Source organism: Juglans microcarpa x Juglans regia, chromosome 8D (genome assembly GCF_004785595.1).
Source record: "Juglans microcarpa x Juglans regia isolate MS1-56 chromosome 8D, Jm3101_v1.0, whole genome shotgun sequence".
NCBI lineage: Eukaryota > Viridiplantae > Streptophyta > Magnoliopsida > Fagales > Juglandaceae > Juglans > Juglans microcarpa x Juglans regia.
The window spans coordinates 6465673-6492042 of NC_054608.1; the positions used below are offsets into that span (position 1 = coordinate 6465673).

The 26370-nt window shown below is 36.0% G+C and overlaps 1 long non-coding RNA gene across 1 annotated transcript; it reads right to left on the reverse strand.

Annotated features, from left to right (window-relative positions):
• Positions 1-957: 957 nt before the first annotated feature.
• Positions 958-25703, reverse strand: LOC121242799. The gene is made up of 3 exons (XR_005935977.1): positions 25666-25703; positions 7387-7398; positions 958-1191 (listed from the first exon to the last, which is right to left on the reverse strand). It is a non-coding gene; the product is annotated as an uncharacterized LOC121242799 (long non-coding RNA).
• Positions 25704-26370: the final 667 nt, after the last annotated feature.

A 26370-nucleotide genomic window follows, 5' to 3' on the forward strand; every position in this document is an offset into this window, starting at 1 on the left:
AAATTGTGAGGGCTCAAATATCCCTTCCAGGAAGAGAGAGTGCTTTTGGAAATAATTCGGGACGTTATTTTTTGAGAAAATAAATTAAATCTAATTCCTATTGAAAGATATAAAAAATGGCCTTATACCCCAGCCATTCAGACTAATCAATACTCTCAAATAAATATATTATTTGCATGCAACGTACCGAACTCTGTTTGGATTGTAAAAGCATTCACATTCCATTCCCAATAAAATTTTCTATAATTTAGTTAAAAGGTACATTTTCTAAAAGTTTTTTTTAAATTTTTCTCATCTTTCAAAAACCTCTTAAATCTCATTTCCTATCAATTCTCTATTCTATTAAAATAAAATTTCTCTATTCTTTATTTATTACTTTTTTCTCTCACTTCCATTTGTAAACTTAACTATTTAATAATTTTGCTTATATTTTTAACTCTTACTCTAGTCATGAATATTTTAAACAAAAATTTAATTATTTTTTTTTTGTGGATATGATAATATTTTTAAAATTAAATTTTTTTCATTTTCATAATTAATTCAATTATTTTTAAAATTATTATTTAAAGCTATAACAAATATAAGTATGAGAGAAAGTGTAGATGATTGGAAGAAAAAATTATTTTATGTACTAGAATAAAATATTGATAAAAAATAGTTTAGGGGATGAATAGTGAATCCCTATATTTTGGGAACTACTGTTGTAGGAAATATTTTGATCAAAACCTTAAAACAAACATCAAATTATAGGGAAAGTAGTATTTTGCGGCATGGGATGTGGATGCTCTAAGAAAGGGACTTGATTGTTTTATGTCGTTAAACCCAACATCGCTCCGAATGAATAATTATTGTATCTAAAATAAAAAAACAATTTATTTATAAAGAGACATAATCTGATCTGCTGGGTTTTTTATATATATATATATATATAAAATAACTAAATAGCTTTTAGCTGTTAGAGGAATATGGCAAACAATTTATTGATCCCTATGATTGAGAAGATATAATCCCGAAGGGAAATTAAAGAGTTGCAATACAATAATATAATATACCAAGTGGACGCCATGGCATGGAGCACTATCTGTACATGCCAAAAGTTTTAAACTTGAGGTTGATTCTGGAATTATGATGTTGGTCATGGCGGTGGTGGCGGCGGTGCTTGAAGAACAGTAACAGGTGGTCGCTTTATTCCTGTATATATATGCATGGTAATGCACGTAATGAAGACGATGTGAATAGAAATTGATATCAAATATTGCTGATAACAAAACGTCATGATGAGATTTATCAACCTACGTAAGGGTAGTGATAGAGTTACTATCTATTTACTACTTATCGTGTATTTACTTTTTTATCATTTTATTTTAAGTATTTTTTTAGCATCCTTAATCATTAAGAAAAAATTTAAAAAATATATAATTTTATTAATAGTCACTTCCTTATAAGTAAAATTAAAATTTTTTTAAAAAAAATCAAATACAAAAAAAAAAAAATCATATTTTCAAAACGATTGCACGACCCTTACGTACTCCACAACTATATGTATCACATGCAAACTCATAATTAATATGAATGTGGATTTTTAATTTCATGTAATAAAAGTTTTGAAATAATTTTTATTATATCTTAGAATTATATAAACTAAAATACCAAAACAGAAACAAGGAACTTATTTTTATATTCATTTCCTATATTTTATGTTTCTCTAACAGTCTAACCTGAAAATACATGATAAAAAAGGAAACATTATATATAACCTTAATACTATATGAATATAAATAATATCCTCTTTTAAAAGTATGCATTTAATTGAGTTTTATGGCGCTGTAGATTGAAAAATACCTGGATTTGAGTTCTAGCAAATTTTCAATTCTGTAATTTCTCTCTCGAAATAGAATATACCTTTTTCTATGTCTAATTGAGTTTCGCATTTTTCTTTCATTGTGCAAAGGACTAGAAAATCTAAGGGGATGTTTAGAGAATGAGATGAGATAAAAATTTTGTGAATATATAATCGTAAAAGAGTTTGAGTTAAGATATTTAATTGGATCTTGAGAAAGAAGATAAAAAAAAGTTGAATAAAAATATTATAAGGCCAGTTAAAATATAATTTTTTTATTTTAAAATCTGAAAAAACTGTATTGTTTTAAGAACAATAACAGTTGGTCGCTTTATTCCTGTATATATATGCATGGTAATGTGCGTAATGAAGACAATGTGAATAGAAATTGATATCAAATGCTGATAACAAAACATCATGATGAGATTTATCAACCTACGTAATATTAGAGCCATGAATGAAAGAATAGTATTAGTTTAACAATGCTTAATAATTTTGATTTCCCAGGAGAATTATTAGAGTAAGATAAATTTAATCTTAGTATTTTTCCCGCTCTTTTTTCAAGTTGTATATAAATGCACACATGTACATAATACTTTCTGTTGGTTAATACACAGAAGTATTTTACTCCTTTTCTATTCTTTACATGGTATCAGAGATATTTTCTTTTTGCACCCTACGAACATGAGCACTTTGTCTGTTTCCTCTAACTCTCCTCTTGCCTCTGAAGATCCTTCCAGTCCTTATTTCCTTCATCATGGTGACAGTCCCAGCTCCTTACTGGTTACACAAGTTCTCAATGGTGAGGATTATCATACCTGGCACCGCTTCATGTTGATGGCCTTGACAGCAAAATACAAGATCAGATTTGTTGATGGATCTATCTTGAAGCCTTCCAATTCTTCTTCTCTATTTCCTTATTGGATCAAATGTAATAATATGGTTCTATCTTGGCTCATCAACTCCCTTTCCTAAGAGATCATAGCTAGTGTGATTTATGAAGACTCTGCGATGGAGATGTGGTCTGATCTCAAGGACTGATTCTCTCAAGCCAACAGACCTTGAATTTTCCAGCTACAAAAAGCAATTGCTTCTCTCACGCAAGATCATCTTATGGTTAGTGCCTATTTCACTCAAATGAAAGGACTATGGGGTGAGCTAGCCAATTACAGGCCACTGCCATCATGTTCTTGTGGCGCATTACGTTCCCTATTTGATCCGCAACAACAAGATTATGTAATGCGTTTTCTGATGGGACTGAACGATAGTTATTCTCATATTTTAGGTCAGATATTGCTTATTGAACCTCTTCCTCCAATTAACAAGGTTTTCTCCTTTGTCCTTCAAAAAGAAAGGCAACGAGATATAGGCTCTGTTTTGATCCCTTCTATTCCCTCTGCTGCTCTATCTTCCAGTCTTTCTAGTAAAGCATCCACTGGAAATAAGAATTTTATTCTCTAGGTACAGGCCTCTATGTTCTCACTGTGGAGTACGAGGACATACTGCTAATAAATATTTTAAGCTCCATGGATATCCACCAGGATATCGACTTCAAGCTCGGTCCTCGGTTCCTTCTGCTCATCAAGTTACTTCTACTAACTCTTTGCCTCTTTCACATTCACAGTATCAGCAGCTTTTGGCTCTCCTTAATTCATTGTCTCTTACTCCTTCTCCTCAAGCAGCGAATGTAATTTCATCTTCTTCTTTTGATCATCTATCAAGTAAATCAATTCCAGCCATTCTGTTTTTTCCACTACTCACAAAAATTCTCTCAATCTTTTTTATCATGACTGGATAATAGATACTGGTGTGATGAATCATATGATCCACTCAATATCTTTATTTAGTTCTTCTCGACCTGTGCACAATATTGTTGTCAAACTTCCTAATGGAGCCTCTACTCATGTCAGTCACATAGGTTCTATTTTCTTGTCACCAACTCTCATCTTGCATGATGGCCTCTGCATTCCTTCATTTACTTTCAATCTTTTATCTGTTAGCAAGTTAACTAGTTCATATTGCTGTCTCATTTTCCTTTATAATGCATGCTTTATTCAGGACCTCAGAGGACGATTGGGAAGGGACAAGCTAGAGAAGGATTATACATACTACAACTTCATCAACAAGTTCATGGCTTTAATTCTAAAGATGTGTCTTCTAATCCTTCTATTTTTTATATTTCTAGTACAATTAATAATGCTTCTGTTGATATTTGGCATCAAAGGTTGGGTCACCCATCCTTTTCTTGTATGAAGCTTTTGCCTATCTTTTCTTCCATTGTTTCCAATAATAATTCCAGATATTGTAATGTTTGCTCTCTTGCTAAACATAAGATGTTGTCTTTTCCTGTTAGTGGACATATTTCTTCAATGCCTTTTGAACTTGTTCATGTTGATATTTGGGGACCTTTCTCTTCTCCATCAATAGAAGGTTTTCATTTCTTTTTAACCATAGTAGATGATTACTCCCGTAGCACTTGGATTTATTTACTTAAATCTAAATCTGATGCTCGGACTCATTTACAGTATTTCATTGCTATGGTTGAAACACATTTTGTTTCTAACATCAAAATCATTCATTTTGATCATGGAAATGAATTTGCTATGAATCATTTTTTCTCTAGCAAAGGCATTATCCATCAATTGTCTTGTGTAGCCACTCGTCAACAAAATTCAGTTGTCGAAAGGAAGTATCAGCACATTTTAAACGTAGCTCATGCTCTTCTTTTTCAATCCAATATCCATTTTATTTTCTAGAGTGATTGTATACTTACTGCAATATACCTTATTAATAGAACTCATTCTCCTATCATTTCTAATAAAACTCTTTACGACTTACACTTCAACAAGTCACCATCCTACACACATTTGAAAGTTTTTGGTTCTCTTTGTTATGCATCTACTTTAACACATAACAGATCCAAGTTTGCTCCAAGAGCTTGTTGTTGCATCTTTCTTGGATATCCTCTTGCTTCAAAGGGTTACAAGCTATATGACATTGACAACCATTCCGTCTTTGTTTCTAGTGATGTTCTTTTTCATGAGGAAATATTTCCTTTCAAATCCATGTCACAAAATCTTGGTCATATTTGAGCTTTTAATCTTTCATCTCCTTCATCTATTGTTCTCCCTAATCCTCTTCCTAATCATTCTGACTATGTTCCTTCTACTTCGTCATCTGATCAATCTGTTTAGGATCCCACTCCATCCATAACACTTCCATCTCCCTCATGTCAAAGATCATCCAAACCACATAAGCCACCTGGTTACTTTCAGGACTACCAATGCCATTTGGTCTCTTCTACTACTTGTCCTTCGCCATCCTTTTCTCATTTAACTGGTCCTGAATCAGGTAAGCACTATTCTATCTCTTCATTTGTTTCTTATTCTCGATTATCTTCATCTTATCGAGCATAAGCTTTAGCCATTTCTTCAATTTTTGAGCCAAAGTTCTATCAAGCTGTGAAATTTCCTCATTGGAGGACTGCTATGGCAAAAGAAATTTATGCTTTACAACAAAATAATACTTGCAACTTAACCACTCTACCATCCAACAAACATCCAATTGGATGCAAGTGGGTGTATAAGATCAAACATAAATCTGATAGGACCCTTGAAAGATATAAAGCTAGGTTGGTAGCTAAGGATTTCACTCAACAAGAAGGGATCGACTTCTTTGATACTTTTTCACCAGTTGCAAGAATGGTTACCATTAAATGTCTGTTAGCCATTGCTGCTATCAAAGGTTGGCATCTAATTCAACAATGTATTTTTGCATGGTGAGTTGAAAGAGGAAGTTTATATGTCTTTACCTCCTGGTTTTTGTGGAAAAAGGAGATACTAGAGCGTGTCGACTCAATAAATATTTGTATGGTTTAAAGCAAGCATCAGGACAGTTGTTTACTAAGTTTTCTTCCACACTCATTGAACATGACTTTATACAATCAAAAGCAGTTTATTCCCTTTTCACTCTGTCTCAAGGCTCATCTTTTATAGCCTTATTGGTTTATGTCAATGACATTTTGATAGCAACCAATGATACCACATCAGTTCACCCTCTCAAAGTATTTTTGAATCAACAGTTCAAATTAAACGATCTTCGATATTTAAAATTTTTTCTAGGATTTGAGGTTGCTCGAAGTTTCAAAGGTATATCCCCCTCTCCAAGGAAATATACTTTGGAAATACTTTCTGACATTGGTTACTTGGGGTGTAAGCTAGTAAAGACTCCCATGGAACAAAATGTTAAACTGTCTCGGATTGATGGTGTTCCTCTTGATGATGCTAAGGTTTATCGAAAATTGGTAGGTCGATTACTGTATCTCACCATAACAAGACCTAATATTACTTTTGTTGTTCATATTCTTAGCCAATTTATGGACTCACCTCCACAGCCTCATCAACATGCTGCATATCGAGTATTGCAATATTTGAAATCAGCTCCAAGCCAAGGCCTTTTCTTCCTTGCTAATTCGTCTCTAAACTTGAGTGCCTTCACAGATTCTAATTGGCTAGCTGCCAAGATACTAGACATTCTCTCACTAGTTTTTGTATTTTTCATGGTAACTCGTGTCATGGAAGTCCAAGAAGCAGATTGTTGTTTCCAGATCTTCTACTAAAGTAGAATATCGTGCCATGGCCACTACAGTTTGTGAATTAGTTTGGCTCGCATCCTTGTTGTCAGATCTGCAAGTCCCTCCAACTATTGCTTCCTTATACTGTGATAGCAAATTTGTAATCCATATTGCTTCAAATCTTACTTTTCACGAACGAACTAAGCACATCAAGATCGATTGCCACTTCGTTCGTGACAAGATACAAGATGGTTTTTCTTGTACTTTTCATGTTTCTTCCAAGAACCAACTTGCTGATTATTTCACAAAAGCTTTGGGTTTACGGTTTACCTTTGTTTTCTATTATGATGTCCAAGTTGAGACTCATTGACATTCATGCTCCAATTTGAGGAGGGTGTATTAGGCTTAGATAAATTTCTTATTATTTCTCCCGCTCTTTTGTCAAGTTATATATAAAGGCACACATGTACGTAATACTGTTGATTGGTTAATACGCACAAGTATTTTTCTCCTTTTCTATTCTTTAAAAGAATGCCTTCGGAAGAATAAAGGCATTTTAGTTCGTTGGAATAATAGCAAAAGCGGCAAAGATTGGTCGAAGTAGAATTAAATTATGGTTATAAATTAAAAATGAAATCAACAACACCATTTTATCAAATTTCTTATAAAACTATTTTAATAAATTATTAATTTATTTTAAATTATTTGATTCTAGAGAAAAGATATTTGAAAGATATGGAGTGCGCAAGCGCCGTATAATCATTTAGAAAGAAAAAAGTAAATACAATTCTATATAAAAAATAATTATTTTTTTAAAATAATTGTACAATATTTATACATTCTACTAGTGTAAACAAAAAATATAAACTCACAATTAATATGAATGTGGAATATTGCCAAAAAGCTGCTACTACATTTTGTTTTAATCGTTAAAAAAAAGAGCAATGAAACAGTACTAGTGAGAATGTGGTACCTGGGTTAGGTTCTCGAAACGACGTCCTGCTACGAATCCTGATCCCAGTACGGTCGTCGATCATCATGTTGAGTTCATGATCTGTAATAGACAATAATATATAACAACAACAATAATAATAATAATAAAAAGTGCGAAAGATTGGATTGAAGAACCATTATAATTTCATACTGCATTATAATAATACCGTTATTATAGTTCTATTATTATTATTATTATTATTATTATTATTGGGTTCTCCAAGGATTTTTAATTTCATGTAATAAAAGTTTTGAAATAATTTTTATTATATCTTAGAATTATATAAACTAAAAAACCAAAACAGAAACAACGAACTTATTTTTATATTCATTTCCTATATTTTATGTTTCTCTAACAGTCTAACCTGAAAATACATGATAATAAAGGAAAAATTATAACCTTATCATTATTTGAATATAAATATTATCCTCTTTTTTTTTTTTTTTTTTTGACCTCTTTTAAAATTATGCATTTAAGTGAGTTTTATGGTGCCGTGGATTGAAAAATACCTGGATTTGAGTTCTAGCAAATTTTAAATTCTGTAATTTCTCTCTCCAATAGAATATTCTTTCATTGTGCAAAGGTACTAGAAAACTTAAGGAGATGCTTGGAAAATAAGATGAGATGAAAATTTTATGAATATATAGTCGTGAAATAATTTGAATTAAGATATTTTATTGGATTTTGAGAAAGAAGATAAAAAAAAAAAAGTTGAATAAAAATATTATAAAGTTAAAATATTGTTAGAATATAATTTTTATTTTAAAATTTGAAAAAGTTGTATTATTTTTTGTATTTTGTTTTGAAATTTGAAAATGTTGTAATGATTAGGTAAGGATTAGATAAAAAAATTAAAAATTTGAAATAGAAAAATGTTTGTATTTAAGTGATATTTAGAAAAGAAATTTTGAGAAGAGACTGAATAAGATAAGATGGATTGTATTCCTAAACAATGGCATAATGAAGCAGTGTAATTAATTTTGAGTGCAAATACGTTTTTGTTTGTTTGATTGATAAATTAAATACTTCTCTTACGGGTTCTGCTCACACTTGACCACTACCATTTTATCCTCAAACTTCTTCTTTTAAAGGAATTTTATCCTCAAACTTATTCTTATGCAAATATACAACAACTATGATATATGTTACTGTCATTAGTTACATTAATGAAGAGTTAAATTTAAAAATTTAAATATATCTTATTAATATGTCGTGTGTGATAAATTGTCACCTAATAAGTGAGTCTAACATGGGAAAAATTTAAATTAAAAGAGGAACAGTATAGAGTCAGGATTCGAATTCAAAATCTAACTTGTATTTATTCGGAAAACTTAAGCTGATTGAAATAAGTAAATTTAATTATTTAAATTATATTTTTGCCACATAAAGTAAATTAATTCTGTATTTAACCATATTTAGTTTATAAGAAGTTTGTTTAAAAGTTTCACCGAATAGTGCATCTATCATAAGAATTAATTGACATTTATGTGTAAAATTATATTCAGTACCAAACAATTTATAAAACGTTTTAATATTTTCCATAAAACATTAGTGAAGTACAAGTTAAGGCACAATTAATAGCTCTCCTATCATAAAAAAGTTACATTTACGTAAAAACGGTACTATTCGCACCAAACAAAAAGAAGTACTAAAATATTCTCAAGCTATCACAACAAAACAGTGCCCAAAAATCATTTATTTTCTTATAACATAATTCGGTAAAACAGAAACAGTACCCACGTATGTAGATCGATCAAAAAAGGATATGGATCGAAGGGGAGTACATGAGAAACTTGTTTCAGAGGACAGCATCCTAACAACATGATCCAAATTAACCAATTCCGGGAATATCGACCACACCAATTGGCAATGAATCACATCTAATGTCTAAAGCTTGAATGCTGGAATTTGGTGTGTATATATGCAAAATTGCAAATGCACTAGAAATTTTTAACCAAGCATGAGCAGTTTTATTAGTTTTTAGGGCAATATTTAGGTGGATTTTTTCGTTCGATTGATATTAGTATGAACGCCTTATTCACAATGTTATACAAACGCATAAATATTAGTATGAAGACAGAGTATTGCCAAAAAGCTGTTACTTCTTTTTTTTAATCATTGAAAAAAAAGAGCATTAAAACACTAGAGAGAATGTTGTACCTGGGTTAGGTTCCCCAGCACTCATCAGGCACTCAGCATCGCTACCATAGTCGTCGCTAATGTCACAGAAAATGTCGCTAATGTCGTCTTCGTACTCCTCATCAGCTAATTGACTTAAATAAACTAAAAAATACAAACAGAAACAAGGAACGTATTTTTATATTCATTTCATATATTTCAGTAATTTCTGTATCGAAATTGAATTTTTTGCTTTTTATACGTCTAATTGAGTTTCGGATTTTTCTTTCATCCTGCAAAGGAAGTACTAGAAAATGTTAATGAAGTATGAGGAGTGTAGTTAATGTTGAGGGAAATCACGTTTCTTGTTTGTTTGATTGTTAAATTAAATCAAACATTCTATATACAGTTATTTTTGCGAAATCAAATACTCTTTTTACGGATCTTGACGGGGAAGAGGTAAATTTAATAATTTAAATTATATCTTAATACTCATTCATGTATGAGACAAATTGTCACATTATAAGTGAGGCAGAATATTTTAATTAAATGAGAAGCAATATAGTGTCATGATTTAAACTGATCAAAACCATACACTTATTTAAAAAGTTTAAGCGTATTAAAATAAATAAATTTAATTATTTAAATTATATGTTAACAAAATCATAAAAAACTAATTAATTCTGCATTCATATTTAGTTTATAAAAATATTATCAAGTTGACGAATAGTGCATCTATTATAAGAAGAATTCTACTCATCATCCCCAGCTACACTACACTCAACGTATTATTTTATTTTATTTTTTTCCTAACCAAATGTGTAGTATTTGAATGATGAGTAAAAAAATTCATTTAGTTTATCAATAATAAAATAAAATAAAAAATAAAGTATGATGTGTAGTATAGAATAATGACAGAATGACTCATAAAAGAATAAGAATAGTCACCAAACAATAAAAAGTAATGGAATATTGTCATGTCAAAACCAAATACTAGAAAGTCGAGAAAACTGCTTATTTGTAACCAGATATTTTCAACGAAAATGATTTTTTCCTGTCAAAATAAGTCTATTTTTATCGCAAATAATCGTTATTGTCGCAAATAATCCGTCATGAAATAATTTGTTGAAATTTTTTTTTATAAAACATTATTCTTCCAAATGCTGACTAGAACTTCATAGACGTAGGAATCGCCAAAAATATTTATTGCTGATGTGCTGTTAATAGTTCCAAATCATTATCCAGAATCCAGTGACTACTGTTCCTCAATCTAAACGTATATACTGTCTTGAGCTTCTTGTATTCCTGGCCTATTTTCATGTGCTAATTTCAAATTACGAGGAGATTAATATGCTAATTGTGTTACGGTATGAAAGTAAATTAGTACCTTCAGGAACTGCAGGAGAACGTCTAGGGTGATATGTAGTCAGATGACGCCAGATTTTCATGAGTATTAGAGCATGTACACCTGCTGTAGAGGAGCACGCCTCACGGGCCACGTCTACTGCATGCCCTCAACCGAATGTCTCCTCTGCTGGCTGCCCTCAACAAAATGCCACAACCTCCTCTGTACCTCATACGGAATAACAGAAGAACCCTCTAAAATTATTCTCTTGTAAATGATTTCTGCTATAAATATGAGCACTATTGTATTGAGGATGTATGGAAAACCAAAAACACTTCATTCGGAATATACATTTTCTCTGATGCATTTTTACGAGCATCTGCTCTACACCTTTCTTTACTCTGTTTTCAACATGGTATCGAGAGCCACATAGGGCTAACACCCATCCTTTTTTTTTCCGATCATCATGGCACCACCTAAGTCTAACTCTCCAAATCCTTCCATCACAAACGCAGCTGCCCAATCCATCACCATCAAACTTTCTTCCGAAAATTATCTTCTTTGGCATGCACAGATCACTACCTTCCTCCGTGGCAACCAATTGTTTGGTCATGTCGACGGCTCTATCCCAGCACCTCCCTCTTCCATCGATGATGCTCCCAATCCGAACTACCTCTCCTGGCTCACTCAAGACCAACTCATCATGTCGGCAATCTATTCTTCTCTTACCGAAAATGTTCTCTCTCAAATTCTTGACTGTCCGACCTCTAAGCAAATCTGGGATACACTTCACAATCTTTATTCTGCTCAATCAACAGCCCATCTAATGACCACGAAATTCCAACTTGCTACCCTCAAAAAAGGATCCGATTCGGTCTCCACTTATTTTCACAAGGCAAAAGCACTCTCGGCATCCCTTAATGCCGCCGGTCACCCTCTCCCAGAATCCGAATTTATCATCTACTTTTTAACTGGTCTTGGGTCGGATTTCGAGTCTGTAGTGTCCTCAATCACTACACGACCTGAGCCTCTTTCCATTTCTCAGGTTTACAGTTTTCTTGTCAACCATGAGTCTCGTCTTGCACACCAAACACAGTCTCTTCTCAATCATTCGTTTCAGGCTAACTTCACTACTACGCGTGGTCCCTCTTCTTCTCCTCATAATTTCACTCCTAACCGAAGCCGTGGTCGTGGCTATCGGCGTGGACGAGGTGGTCGAACTCTTCCATCTTCTTCCCCAAATTTCTTTTCCTCTTCTCCGAATAATCGCCCCACTTGTCAACTCTGTAATCGCATTGGTCACACTGTAATCTCCTGTTACCATCGTTTTGATCATGCATATCAGTCTCCTCCTCCCTCCTCTCTCTCGGCTAACTTCACAAATTTTCCAAATAATTCCACTTCTTCCACTTCTTGGTTTCCAGATACGGCTGCTTCCACTCACTTCACATCTGATTTTTCTAAACTTAATCTGGAATCATCTGCTTATCAAGGTCCAGATCAAGTGACTATTGGCGATGGATCATCTCTTGCTATACAAAACACTGGCTCAGGCTTACTTCCCACACCCTCTGGCAATTTTCTTCTCCGTCAATTACTCCATGTTCCTTTAATTTCTCGAAATTTATTATCTGTCCGACAATTTTGTTTAGATAATTCTGTTTTCTTTGAATTTAACTCTTCTGGTTTTTTTGTGAAGGATTTGCATTCCCAAGAAGTACTGCTTCAGGGCCCCGTTAAAAATGGCTTGTATGTCCTTCCAACTGATGTCAAGAATGTCAATCTTCCTTCACAACATGCTCTCATTGGTGAAAGGACTTCATCTTCTACATGGCATGCTCGTCTTGGACATCCCTCCCCTCGGATCACCTCCTTTACCATACGACATCACAATCTTCCAGTCTCATCCATGTCAACCTCATTACCCTGCTCGGCATGTCTTCAAGCCAAGTCTCATGCTCTTCCTCATCCATCATCACCTTCTCAATCTCAATTTCCTTTTCAATTATTATTTTTAGATGTATGGGGACCTGCGCCTGTGCTATCCTCCAATGGTTTTAGATTTTATTTCTCCATTGTTGATGATTTTACGAAGTATGTTTGGCTCTTTCCGTTGTATGTCAAGTCCGATGTTTCTAAAATCTTTCTCAACTTTGTTCAATTTGTCAAGAATACCTTTTCAAAAAATATCATAGCTGTTCAATCCGACTGGGGTGGTGAATTCCGCCCCTTTCATACTCTTTTACAAACTCTGGGTATTTCTCATAGAATTTCTTGTCCTTACTCTCATGCACAAAATGGTAGCATCGAACGGCGTCATCGCCATATTGTCGAAACTGGGCTCTCTCTTTTAGCCCAGTCTTCCGTACCCATTAAATACTGGGTTGATGCTTTTCAAACTGCAGTTTTTCTCATTAATAGAATGCCTACACCTATCCTCTGCTATCTTTCTCCTTTTCAAACCCTTTTTAATTCACCTCCAGATTACAATTTTTTACGAGTTTTTGGTTCGGCCTGTTGGCCTAACCTTCGTCCCTTCAATCATCATAAATTAGACATGAGATCTAAACTCTGTGTCTTTCTAGGCTACACTCTTGATCACAAAGGGTATAATTGCTTGCATGTGTCATCCGGTCGTATTTACATCTCCCGTGATGTACGATTTGATGAAACTTCTTTTCCTTTCGCCTCTACTCACATACTGCCTACACAGCCCTCTATTTCTTCATTACATCCTCAGGCCGAACACCTCACTCCAACCCAGCCCGCTGCTTCCTCTCATGATCATCCTTCCTCTACTTCTATTCGGCCTTTTCTTAGCTCCAGCCCAGCCCCCAAGCCCACCAGCTTTCAGCCTACCTCATCCCTTATCCTTTCTCCTACTCCGGCCCACGAGCCCACGCTCACAAACCCTAACTCTGAATCTTCCTCTTCTCCCGAACACTTACCTTCTGCGCCGTCCTCTCCTTCCATCCTTCCAACGCCTCTTACTTCATCACAGACCAATTCCTTCCCAAATAATCCTTCAATCGGTTTCGATCACTCTACTCCCTCTCTCATCAATTCCCATCCCATGATCACTCGGTCCAAACACCATATCACTCGGCCTCTCCAACGTCACGACGAAACTATTCTATGGCCTCCACCAAAATCACCGAATCTTCATGCTTCCCTAACCACACATTCCTCCATTCCCGATGAGCCCTCCTCCTACTCCGAAGCCTCAAAATTTTCTGTCTGGCGTATGGCCATGGCCAGCGAATTTGAAGCACTTCTCAGAAACGAAACCTGGTCTCTCGTCCCCCCTCATCCCTCTCAAAATCTTCTTGGCTCAAAATGGGTTCTTAAAACCAAACGACTTGCTGATGGGACCATTGAACGGCGCAAGGCTCGCCTTGTTGCCAAGGGTTTTCATCAACAAGCCGGTCTTGATTATTCCGAGACTTTTAGTCCGGTTGTTAAGCCTGTCACTATACGTATTTTGCTCTCTCTTGCAGTATCTCGGAATTGGCCTCTTCATCAGTTGGATATACAGAACGCATTTTTACACGGGGACTTGCAAGAAGATGTCTTCATGCAGCAACCTACTGGGTTTGTTCATTCTGATTTTCCTCATTATGTTTGTAAATTAAAAAAATCCATCTATGGCTTGAAACAAGCCCCTAGGGCTTGGTTTGCTAAACTTAGTTCGAAATTAATATCTCTTGGTTTTCATGCTTCCGTTTCTGACTCATCTCTTTTTATTCTTACATCTGCCACTGCTTCTGTATATGTTTTAATCTATGTTGATGATATAGTAGTGACAGCTTCTGATTCCTCTCTCATTACTGATTTTATTTCATCCCTGTCCTCATCATTTCCTGTCAAAGATCTCGGCTCACTACATTTTTTTTTAGGCATTCATGTTCACCGCACGGCTCAGGGTATTTTCTTATCTCAGTCTCGTTACATTTCTGATTTATTACGAAAGACTAATATGCATGACTCCAAACCAGTGTCCACACCATTGTCCACATCTGATAAACTTTCTGCACTTGATGGACCCTCTTTCGAAGATCCCCACCTTTATCGTAGTATTGTTGGTAGTCTTCAATATCTATCTTTCACTCGCCCAGACCTCTCCTATGCAGTCAATAAAGTCTGTCAATACATGCACTGTCCTCGTCAATCCCACTGGAAAGCTGTCAAACGCATATTACGTTATCTCAAACTCACTGTCTCCCTTGGTCTTTTCCTTTCCTCTGTCTCTTCCCTCAAACTTACAGCTTTTTCAGATGCTGATTGGGCTGGTTGCCCAGATGATCGGAAATCGACTGGTGGTTTTTGTATTTACTTTGGTTCTCATCTTGTGTCTTGGGGCTCCAAGAAACAACCTACAATAGCTCGATCTTCAACTGAAGCAGAATATAAATCAGTTGCAAATACTGCTTGTGAAATTTTGTGGATACAAGCTCTCTTAAAAGAATTAGGAATTTTTTTGACTGAAGCACCTCACTTGTTATGTGATAATATTGGTGCAACTTATCTCTCGGCTAATCCTGTTCTACACTCACGCACTAAACATGTAGATCTTGATTATCACTTTGTGCGTGATCGTGTTGCCAACAAAACCCTCACTGTTTCTTTTGTCTCAAGTAAAGAACAAATTGCAGATATTTTTACTAAGCCACTCTCCTCGGCACGCTTTGCACTTTTACGATCCAGCCTCACCATTTTATCAGTGCCGCTTGCCTCGCGGGGGGATATTAGAGCATGTACACCTGCTGTAGAGGAGCACGCCTCACGGGCCACGTCTACTGCATGCCCTCAACCAAATGTCTCCTCTGCTGGCTGCCCTCAACAAAATGCCACAACCTCCTCTGCACCTCATACGAAATAACAGAAGAACCCTCTAGAATTATTCTCTTGTAAATGATTTCTGCTATAAATATGAGCACTATTGTATTGAGGATGTATGGAAAACCAAAAACACTTCATTCGGAATATACATTTTCTCTGATGCATTTTTACGAGCATCTGCTCTACACCTTTCTTTACTCTGTTTTCAACAATGAGCGAGTGGCAATATGCTCTCAGTTTACGCCAGAACCGTACCCATATGTTTTCCGTTTCAAGATCTGCCTCCTCCAACTCATCTCTTTCGTGTCCAGTTGTTTCGTCATTGCTGATATTAGTATCATTTTCAGTCTCATGATAAAACAGGACTGTTCGGATTAGTTTCCAAGATAAAACAGAGAAATCAAACAGAGAATAGTCTAAGTAAATTCCTTTAATGGATCTCAAGTATTAATATTGCTTTTAGTCTTCCCTTACCTCCTCCTTTGACGGGATCTGAGGCTGAACCACGAACATGTGAGCGATATGCTGCCTTTCTTTCCATTTTTCTGCTATTCTCTTGCAAAAGCTTTGATGGATCAATTGTCAGTGCCATTAGGGATAGCTAATCCCTTCAGTACATGGTACTAGGTCTATGGTTTCCTTTCAAGCAATCGTTGACGGCAGAACGTAAGAGCACAGGTGGTTTGAATTTTTTATGTTGTTTTTGTTTTTTGTTTATTTTTTTAAAGTGCACAGGTGTTTTTAAATTTTTTATTGAGTGATTACAATTTTCAAAGACCGCGTTAATTGATTAACTAATCAAAGGCGAACCCAATTTAAAATTAAGTTGAGAAATGCCGGAGTGACCACTAGATAATTTTATAAAGTAAAATTACTAAATCTGCGTGATTAAACACGTTAAATATTTTTTTTAATATAAAAATAATTTTACAGTCAGATACTATTATATCAATTTTTGAAGTAGCTTAGATAAAAAAAGAAAAAATTCATGAATCAAACATCTTTCTTTCGAATTTAATTATGGTTATAAGTCAAATGCCTAAAATATCGAAAATTGAATAAGAATTTGGTTCGCAATGTCTAAGCCATGGTTTGGTTTCACAAACCTTTTAAAGTATCTCATTTCATCTTATCTTAACATGTAAACATGATTCAAATACAAATATTTTTTAATTTTAAAATCATATGTGTGATTAAAAGAATTAAAAAAAAATACATGATGTCCAATTTCCAATGGGCATCTCGATTCCCTTTCATATAATAATAATATTTTTCCAAGCGAGATAATCTTTTAGGGTTCCCATCCAAGCATGCACCGCGCTAGCTAGGGTTTAGTTTGAGCAACTCTTCCATTTTAAAGTCCAGTACTTCTGTCCAAGTTTGACTTCAATTATGTTCAGATAAGAACTAATTATCACAATAATTATTTAATGCTTTACAATATTTAGGGTCATATCGACGTAAATGCGCTACTCTTTATCCTCGATTTTGCTATTCTCAATCACGCCTATTGATATCATCATGGGCTTCGATCAAAAGTTAAATACTTGATGAAAAAGTCACTAAAAAAGAAGTAGAATGAAAAATATCTTAATTAATTGTTTTCTTTTTTCAACAATATAAAAATGAAAATGAAATAAACTGTTAAGTTATAAACTAAAATGGAAGCTGATGTTTAATGGAGTCTAATAATGAACGCGCATTCCATGTTGCTTGTTAAACATGAGCTATTTACACTACAACAAAAAAGATTTTTTGGGACGATTTTGTTTTGAAACCAAATGAAAATCGTCCTAAAAAGTGAGATTTAGGGATGAATTCCATATTTCGTGCCAAAAAAACGACGGAAGAACTATATCGTTCGAACGCATTTGAACGGTATAGTTATGGACTAAATATTTTGTCTTTAATAATGAAACCGTTTGAATATAATGTTTAACGTTCGGACGGTTAAATTTAACCTTCCAAACGTACATTTTGGCACTTTAAGTAAAATTATTATAGCGGAAAATTGCTCTACCATTCGAACGTACAATTTTCCCCATTCAAATGATGAATCAGCATTGTTTGAATGTTATTTGTAGGGTTCAAAAGGTGATCATATGTTTTTTTTTTTATAGAATTATATTTATATTAACTAGTAATTATAAGAAATTTATCAATTAAATAATAGGAATAATATAAATCAATAATTAGTTCAGAAAATATAAAATAATACGAATTCATAATTAAATACTGAATTTACAAGATACTAAATATTGTCCATTCTGAAAACTAAAAATAAAAAAAAATAAAAGATAGAAAGTACTAAAACCCCAACTCTTTGCACACTTCCTCGACAGCAGCTAAGCATTCCTCTATCTGTGTCAATCGAGTATTGATGGTGACCTGAGTCGCAGACATGGCATCAAGCTTCGTACATAACTCAGAGATGCTAGCAGTAATCTCTGTACGAAACTCAGACACAGCAGAACGGACCTCTATACGCACTGCATCGATCATTGCTAATGTTTGTCCGTTAATCGCTACACACACGATCTCGGCCATGTCCTCACGAGTAGCGTTGCGTACTGATGTCTCGGCCTGTCTAGATGTCTTAGGGGCCGATACTCCATGATCTCCCAATTGTGCATCTCTCTGATGATCAACCGAGTTTGGAACATGTCCACGAAGACACAGTCTCGAGTGTCCCGTGCTCTGTCAGAGGGCGGTGTTATTAATCGGTCTCATCGGCTCCCGTTTACACTCGGCAACATCAGGCACAACACCGGCAATCAGCATAAATCGGGTGATCAAGATCTCGAATAGCAGTATATCCGTCGAAATGTACCGGGACTTTGATTGAATCCTATCGAATATATACCCCACCAGGTCGATAGGAATGTCACAAGTGACCCGTATCATAAATTTCGTCCGATCAATGCCAACCTCTATCTTGTGCTGCCGAGAGTCAATATTGTTGGCAATTATCAAATTCAGGATCTTAAAGAAAGAAGATAGATCAGCCTGCTTGATGCTCCTTGTCCCGTCATACTGGGGAGCATCTGGACCAACAACCAAATCCCTCACCTTAAGATCAGTAAGGTATCGACCTCATCTGTATAAACTGGTGCCTCCTCCTCAGCTGTCTTTGCCTCAGCTGAAGGATTAGACTCTCTAGACACCACGTTCGGATATGCATCTGGCAGCCTAGGAATACCGAGATGCTCAGCGAGTCCATCCTGTGAAAATACAACTAAAACTCCTCGAATAGATATCATGTATGCCCCTCCGTCATCTGGGCTAGCGCCACTGATCTCTCTATAGAACTTAGCAACAATGTCAATATAGGAGACGGTCTCTCGTGATTCCCTTGCTCATTTAAAATAGGTCCCCAACCACGATCGCTGAAGACTAATGGCAGCGAATGACCCTCCCAGACAAGACTTTGGAAGTCAGAAAGCTTCATTTGTCACTCTAGTGAAACAGTCATCTCCCTACCTGGACTGATATTAGTCTCAGCTGGATTGCGTCAATTACATCCTGCCCTAGAAGAAGACATTATAATCAACCTGAAATTTATAATTAAAGAGCTTATCAATACAACATTAACATTAAAATATAATAAATAATTAATCACTAAATTACATACGAATAGTAATTTAATAAAGTGAGACATTGTGAATAACAAAATTTTATAAAAATAATATCACATTATTTAATATTAATTAGATTAATATTAATAAAAATTAAATATTTAACAAAATGTGATAAATTTCTATATTAATTTAATTATAATATAATATATATTCTTGTTAAGATTTAATAGAACTACAATATGGAATAAAAATAACGATTCAGTAATATTACTATATGTTTTTGGGCCAAAATGAGATTTTGGCTTGTGTTGGAAATAATCATTTTTTGGGAAAAATGGTATTTTATGGCTAAGTGTATTTTGTCATATGAATGCATGTTGGTTGCATTAATATGTTTTTATCCCCAGAGTTGCTTGGTTTATACTTACCTGTTGTACCATTTTATGGTATCGCAGATTTTGATGCAGATGTGGATGACGAGCCTTAAGCTTGGCTCCGTTGGCGGAGTGATTTGGGATTACTCCTGTTTATCGAGATTCGCTTTATCAATTATTTATGTATTTGTCTTGTAATATATTTTGGGATGACTGTATAACTTTTTAAGGATAATTTGTTTTGAATATTTGTATTAAAAATTATGGAACTTAGTTGACTTATTTATAATATCCGCTGCGACTTTTTTTGTGCACTTTTACATGTTACACACACTTGAGCACATTTCGTTGGGATGTGTGACCGTACTGTCGTCATCCTGACGTCACGATTCCCGTATTTGTTGTACGTGGGAGTTTGGGCGTCACAGGTGGTATCAGAGCAGTTTGGCTCTGGATGAACCCACATGTCCCTTAGGTGATGTACCAGAAATTTTATTTTAAAGTTGTAAGTTAAATTATTTAATTTAAAGTATATTATTTTAATTGCTTTATTTATTTTATTTTATTGTGTTACGTTGTTTGTTTATTTATTTTATTTTATGTTACTTTATTTTGTTTAACTACGTTATTTTATGGTAGGCTATTTTATTTGCCTCTATTATTTTATTGTGTACTGCTTCATTGTTTTCTTCATTTTGTCTTATGATATTTTATTGTTGGTTTTATTCATTTTTTCATATATTATTTATTTATGGAATTTTATTTTATTTTGTTTTGTTTTGTTTTGTTCGGAGTTCAAAGGCGGGTTAAGAGGTGTGCTATGGCAAGAAGATGGTACGACTGTGAATGTCATTGTTAGGCTTGAACATTTAGTGTAGTAGGCCTGAACTCTTGGCAACTAGTTTGTTTTAATATCTAGGCTCGAACGACATGGTCTGGGTGAACTCTGTGGAGTAGGAACTCAAGTCGCAACTGAGGAGTGGAATAGTTTTAAATCGCTTAGGTTAATTGAGGTCGTAGCTTCCGTAGGAATTAAGTAGTGAGTTTATGGAGAAGGAGGTTGTAAGTTCAACGAACTTCAAGGTTAGATTTATGAGAAGTTCATCTAAGGTTTGAGGCCCCATAATTTTTAAGAAATAAGTTTATGAGATTTAAGGTGGTAGCTTCAACAAGCAATTAAGGGATTGCTTAGATTAGAAGTTTTCGATCTTGCCGACCTTGATAAGCAATTTGATAATATTTGGGGTTTTAGAATTTACAAGTTTTATAAGGTGAATGTTTTATACTTTCTTTTGGAGATTGAGCACCAAGTTGGTTGAATTAAGGACATTGTTATTTAACTTGAAAAGAGATTGATGTGACATCATGTATGGTGTATGATAAGATCTTGGAAGTTGAAGTTTAGGCATCATCGGTGGATAATATGGTCAGGTATGTGGGTTAATAAAGCTCTAGGATCCTTGGGTGCTTTGCAATGGCTTTTGGTGGATTGAAGATTTGAGCAGTATGGCTTGTCTTAAGGTTTAATAGTGATGTACTATTGAAGGAACTAGTCGTGTTAATGCTAGCTTATAGGAGTGGAAATAGGTGGGCGAGTTACCAAGAAGGTTTTGATAATATTTTGGTGTAGTCAATGGTGGTTCATAGTGAGTTTAGTTACCGCTATATTAGATGTTATTAAGAATGTAGGTGGTGAGTTTTTGGGTTTAGTTTGTTGGGTAGGAGTTTATAGGCGCTCTTATTGGTTGACCGAGTTGGAATCGAACTTTTTAAGGTATGTTCTTTAACTTAGACGAGATGGGCATATTTTGGGGTGATGTTACTTGTTTGCAATTTGGGATGTTGAGATTGATTGATATTGGTTTTCTATCTGTGATAATGGATGTATTTTGTGGAATATTGATTTTGTTTAAGGTAACAGGAGTTAATTGAGGAATATGAGTGACAACTCGTAGTTTTGGAGAAGAGAGTATTTTCTACCAAATTATGATAAGAGTTTTTCATTAGTAGGTATGGAGCCATCTTGTACTTGATGGTGTTAGTTTTATGAGGACATAAATTTTATGCATGTGGCGAATTATCAGAGTGCGCAGTAGAAGCGTGATATTTGTGGTTGTAGTTAGGAGTTTGGATTTTGCACTGATCTTGAGGAATTAGTGGTGACTTGAATTTTTTGAGACAATACTTATAGTTGAAGATTAACCATTTGGTTGTGCAAAATTTGTTATTGATGGTTAACTTTGGAAGTGACCATTAGGTTACCAAAGGTAGAATTCAAAGGAGGTTTAGAAGTTATAGCATAGGAGCCGATTGAGATTAGCACAGATTATTGTATGGAGCTATTAATCATTGGAATTTATTAGATTTGTATTAAGGTTCTTATGAAAAATGGAGATTTTGGATAACATAGCCACCCTAGGAATACTGGACGTGAGATACCATTGGGAGTCTAATGTGAGTATAATGGAATTGCCTATGGGAGTAGACTTGAGAGAACATTACTTACGCCTATTTGGGCGTTGGTGATGGTATGTTGTCTCAAGCGTATTCTGGTTGTATGTTGTATCCTGCTTTAGCGTGATGTATGGCCTTACAAATTTCGAGGATGAAATTTTATTTTAAGGAGGGAAGGATGTAACACCCCGTATTTTAGTGTATTTTTATTTAAGGATTATTTTTAATAATTCAAAAATTTATTCTCTTGTTTTAAATTTATCGTATATTTTTAGATGGTTTATTTTATGATCTTTAAATTGTGAAAATTAATTTGAGATATTTTCTTAATATTTATTATTGTGATGCATTTAAATTGTTCTTCTTTTAAATTAATTAATTTTTGGATTTAAATAATTTTATTTTCATTTTATCATTACGTTCAAATTATTTTAATTGAGATGCTGTTTTGAAATCATTTCCATTGAATTATTTTTGTAACCCAAGATGTGAGGATTGAACCTCATTTCTTTCCCTCCATTTTTTTCTTTTTTCCTTTTCTTTTCTTTTTCTTTTCTTTTTCTCTTTCATTTCTCTCCTCTCTCTCTCTCCCCGCGCGGCCTCTCTCCCCGCTCTCTCTTCTCCCAGCCCAGCTGCCGTCGCGCCGCCGTGGTCAGCACCACCCACCCCTCCAACTTCCCCTCCCTCCGGCGACCCCTTCCCTCCAGTTGCAGCCTCCCTCACGCCGCCGTTAGCCACCACGAACTCCTCAAAGCCGCGGTGCATCTTGAGCACTAGCACTGCCGTCGCGCCACCTCCGGCCACCATTTCTTCACCACTTTATCATCGACCTCCTAGCAACCCAATGCACCCAACCCCAGCTCTGATCCGTCATCGGTGAAGCACAACCAACCCCATTTCCGATTTGGGTATTTTTGGTCTTCAACCACCCTTTGCGCCGCCACCCACGGCCAACCACCACCACCACTAGCTTCACCGACATCCCTAAGCCCTACCCTATCAATCTCGGGTCTTCGTTTGCACTCGTTCAAAAGTGGGTTTTTGAGACCCACGGCTACAGTGCATTTGGCACTGTTCTGTTGCTGTGTTGCTGTCTCTTGCACCTCCGCGATCCTCCGGAAATTAGTAGATAGCACTGTAAGTATTTCTCCAAAGAACTATCGTGATTTAAATATATTTTTGCACTAACTCATATTATTGTGATCTGGTTGGACATGTCGGACTGAGTCCAAGGAGTTCGGGGGTCGGATGGGTTGTGGACGGAGTTGTTGTGTGTTTGGTTTGCATTGTTGGTTATTGGTATGGTGTTGTTCATGTACATGGCATATTGCACGCATGATCATGTTTGTAAATGAAACTGGGTTTTCGTGTGCATACTTTCATGTTTATGTGTTTATTGAAAACTAGGTTTTCAGGTGTTTATTTGAAATTTGGATTTTCATGTGAAATGATTCTGAGTGTGTTTGAAACGACTGGATTGACTGGTTTGAGAAAAAGGAAAAGAGACTGTAGGAATGGTGGTAAGCAGGGATGGTGGTAGAGTCCCGCCTGTGATTCCCACCTACGGTGCATGCAGTAGGGATAGTGGATGTGTCCTGCCTGTGATTCCAGCTTAAGGTGCACACGATAGGGATGGTGGTAAGCAGGGATGGTGGTATAGTCCCGCCTGTGATTCCCGCCTACAGTGCTCTGATAAGTATTCATTGTGTGGAAAGGAATAGTAGAGATGGTGGTAAGCAGGGATGGTGGTAGAGTCCCGCCTGTGATTCCCGCCTATGGTGCACGCGATAGGGATGGTGGTAAGTAGGGATGGTGGTTGTGTCCCGCCTGTGATTCCCGCCTACGGTGCACGCGGTAGGGATGGTGGTAAACAGGGATGATGGTGGAGTCCCGCTTATGATTCCCGCCTACAGTGTCTGATAAATGGTTTGTTTTGTGTGAATCATTTTCTGGAAAAATGACAGACTATGTTTTTGGATCAAAATGGGATTTTGGCTTGTGTTGGAAATAATCATTTTTTGGGAAAAATTGTATTTTATGGCTAAGTGTATTTTGTCATATGAATGCATGTTGGTTGTATTAATATGTTTTTATTCCGAGAGTTGTTTGGTTTATACTTACCTGTGGTACCATTTTATGGTATCGCAGATTTTGATGCAGATGTGGATGACGAGCCTTAAGCTTGGATCCGTTGGCGGAGTGATCTGGGATTACTCCTGTTTATCGAGATTCGCTTTATCAATTATTTATGTATTTGTTTTGTAATATATTTTGGGATGACTGTATAACTTTTAAAAGATAATTTGTTTTGAATATTTGTATTTAAAATTATGATACTTAGTTAACTTATTTATAATATCTGTTGCGACTTTTATTGTGCACTTTTGCATGTTGCACACACTTGAGCACATTTTGTTGGGATGCGTGACCGTGCTGTCGTCATCCTGACGTCACGATTCCCGTATTTTTTGTACGTGGGAGTTTGGGCGTCACACTGTTGTTACCCATGGTGTGATGAAGGGAGCCAGAGTGTGCGGGTGGTCTTGATGGGAGTCGATGGTGCAGATGGTAATAAATGGTTGTAATTTGGGTATAAAATGGATTTTTGGAGTGAGTGGTTATGATTAAATGATATTATTTTTGTAAGGCCTCAAAAATGGGTATTTTAGGAAAGTATCTCATGACTATTGCGCATGTTTGTTTGTATGCTTCCATGTTTGAAATTCTTGGTTGTTGATCTGTGGTTTTACTTGCTGAAATTGCGAGATCTCATTGTAGTGATCCCACGTACGAATCCGTTTCACCATACACTTTGATGCAAAGGACAGTTTGAGCATGACAGACCGACCCCACCTCTTCTCTTCTCTCTTTCTTTTTCTTTTCTTCTTCTTCCTCCTTCCTTCAGTAACCTGTGAGCCCTCGCCGCCCAAGCCGCCATTGCGCCATCACCACACATCCGTCAAGCTTTGGCCACTACCTTCATCTACCGTCCACTTCCACCAATCCGCGTGACTCTCTCTCTCTCTCTCTGTGTGTGGCCCGTGAAGCCTCTGCCATGGCAGAGGCTTGCCGCTGCAGCCCACCACCCATCACATGCCATGCGTGCAATGCTCGTGGTTCCCCTACAGTCCCGCACCACCAATTGTAGCTGCGACTGCGTTCACTAAGCCCCAACCCACGCCTCCCTCACCCGAAACTTACCTCCAAGCCTCTCATCCTCCCTGAAGCCTCCTCCTTTCATCTTTCTCATCCTCTGATCTACAATCTCATAGATTTTAGGAGAGATTTTACCCTAGCACAGTCGTGCGCAGCTGCAAGCCCCTACTCCCAACCGTGCTCTGGTGGCCATTTGACCACCTCATAGCCTTCCCCTTTCCATTCCTGCCTTCCTCCTCCCTTGGTTCCACCCAACATGTGAGCTAAAGCTCACTTTATCCATTGCTCCATCGTGCTCCACCGCACCCCGCTGTAAAAGTCTCCTCCTCCACCCTTTGTCTTTACAAATCTGCCTTCCTGTGATTTTTTCAGTTGTGGATCTCCCCGCTTTGACCAAATCTGCCATTGCCTCTACTGCGCCACCACCTTTGTAAGTTGTGTGACCCTATGTTTTTATTATTTCGTATTTAGTCGTCGTTATTAGTTATTGGCAGATCTTTTTCCACTCGCAGTGACGCACACGCATGCACACTCGCGGGATCCCTTAGATAGCACGCACGATCGTCCAGAATTTTTGTTCTACGTAGTAAGTAAAACCCTAGACTGACCCTTGGATTTCTAACGCTAGAAAACTGTGTTATGTTGCATTATTGGCAGATCTTTTTCCACTTACAATGATGCTCACGCATGCACACTCGCGAGATCCCTTAGACAGCATGAATGATCATCCAGAATTTTTGTTCCATGTAGTAAGTAAAACCCTAGACTGACCCTTGGATTTCTAACATTGGAAAACTGTGTTTTGTTGCAGTCTGGTTGTGGTTGGTTAAGTGGCCAAGGGCCCTGTGAAGTGTTAGGTTATAATATCATGGTTGTTGTTGCAATTGTTGGCCGAGGGTCAGATTGAGTGTTAGGAATCGCGTGTAGTTGTAGAGAACCTAATTATTTGAAAACTGTGAAATCTATGATATTTGTTGTATTGCACTATTGCCATGTCATCCAATAACTGTCTGTCATGCATCTGCATTTTTTTATTGTTATTATTGTTTCATGATATTGTTATGATTGTGCTTTGTTCTATGCTTGTGCTGTGAAACCG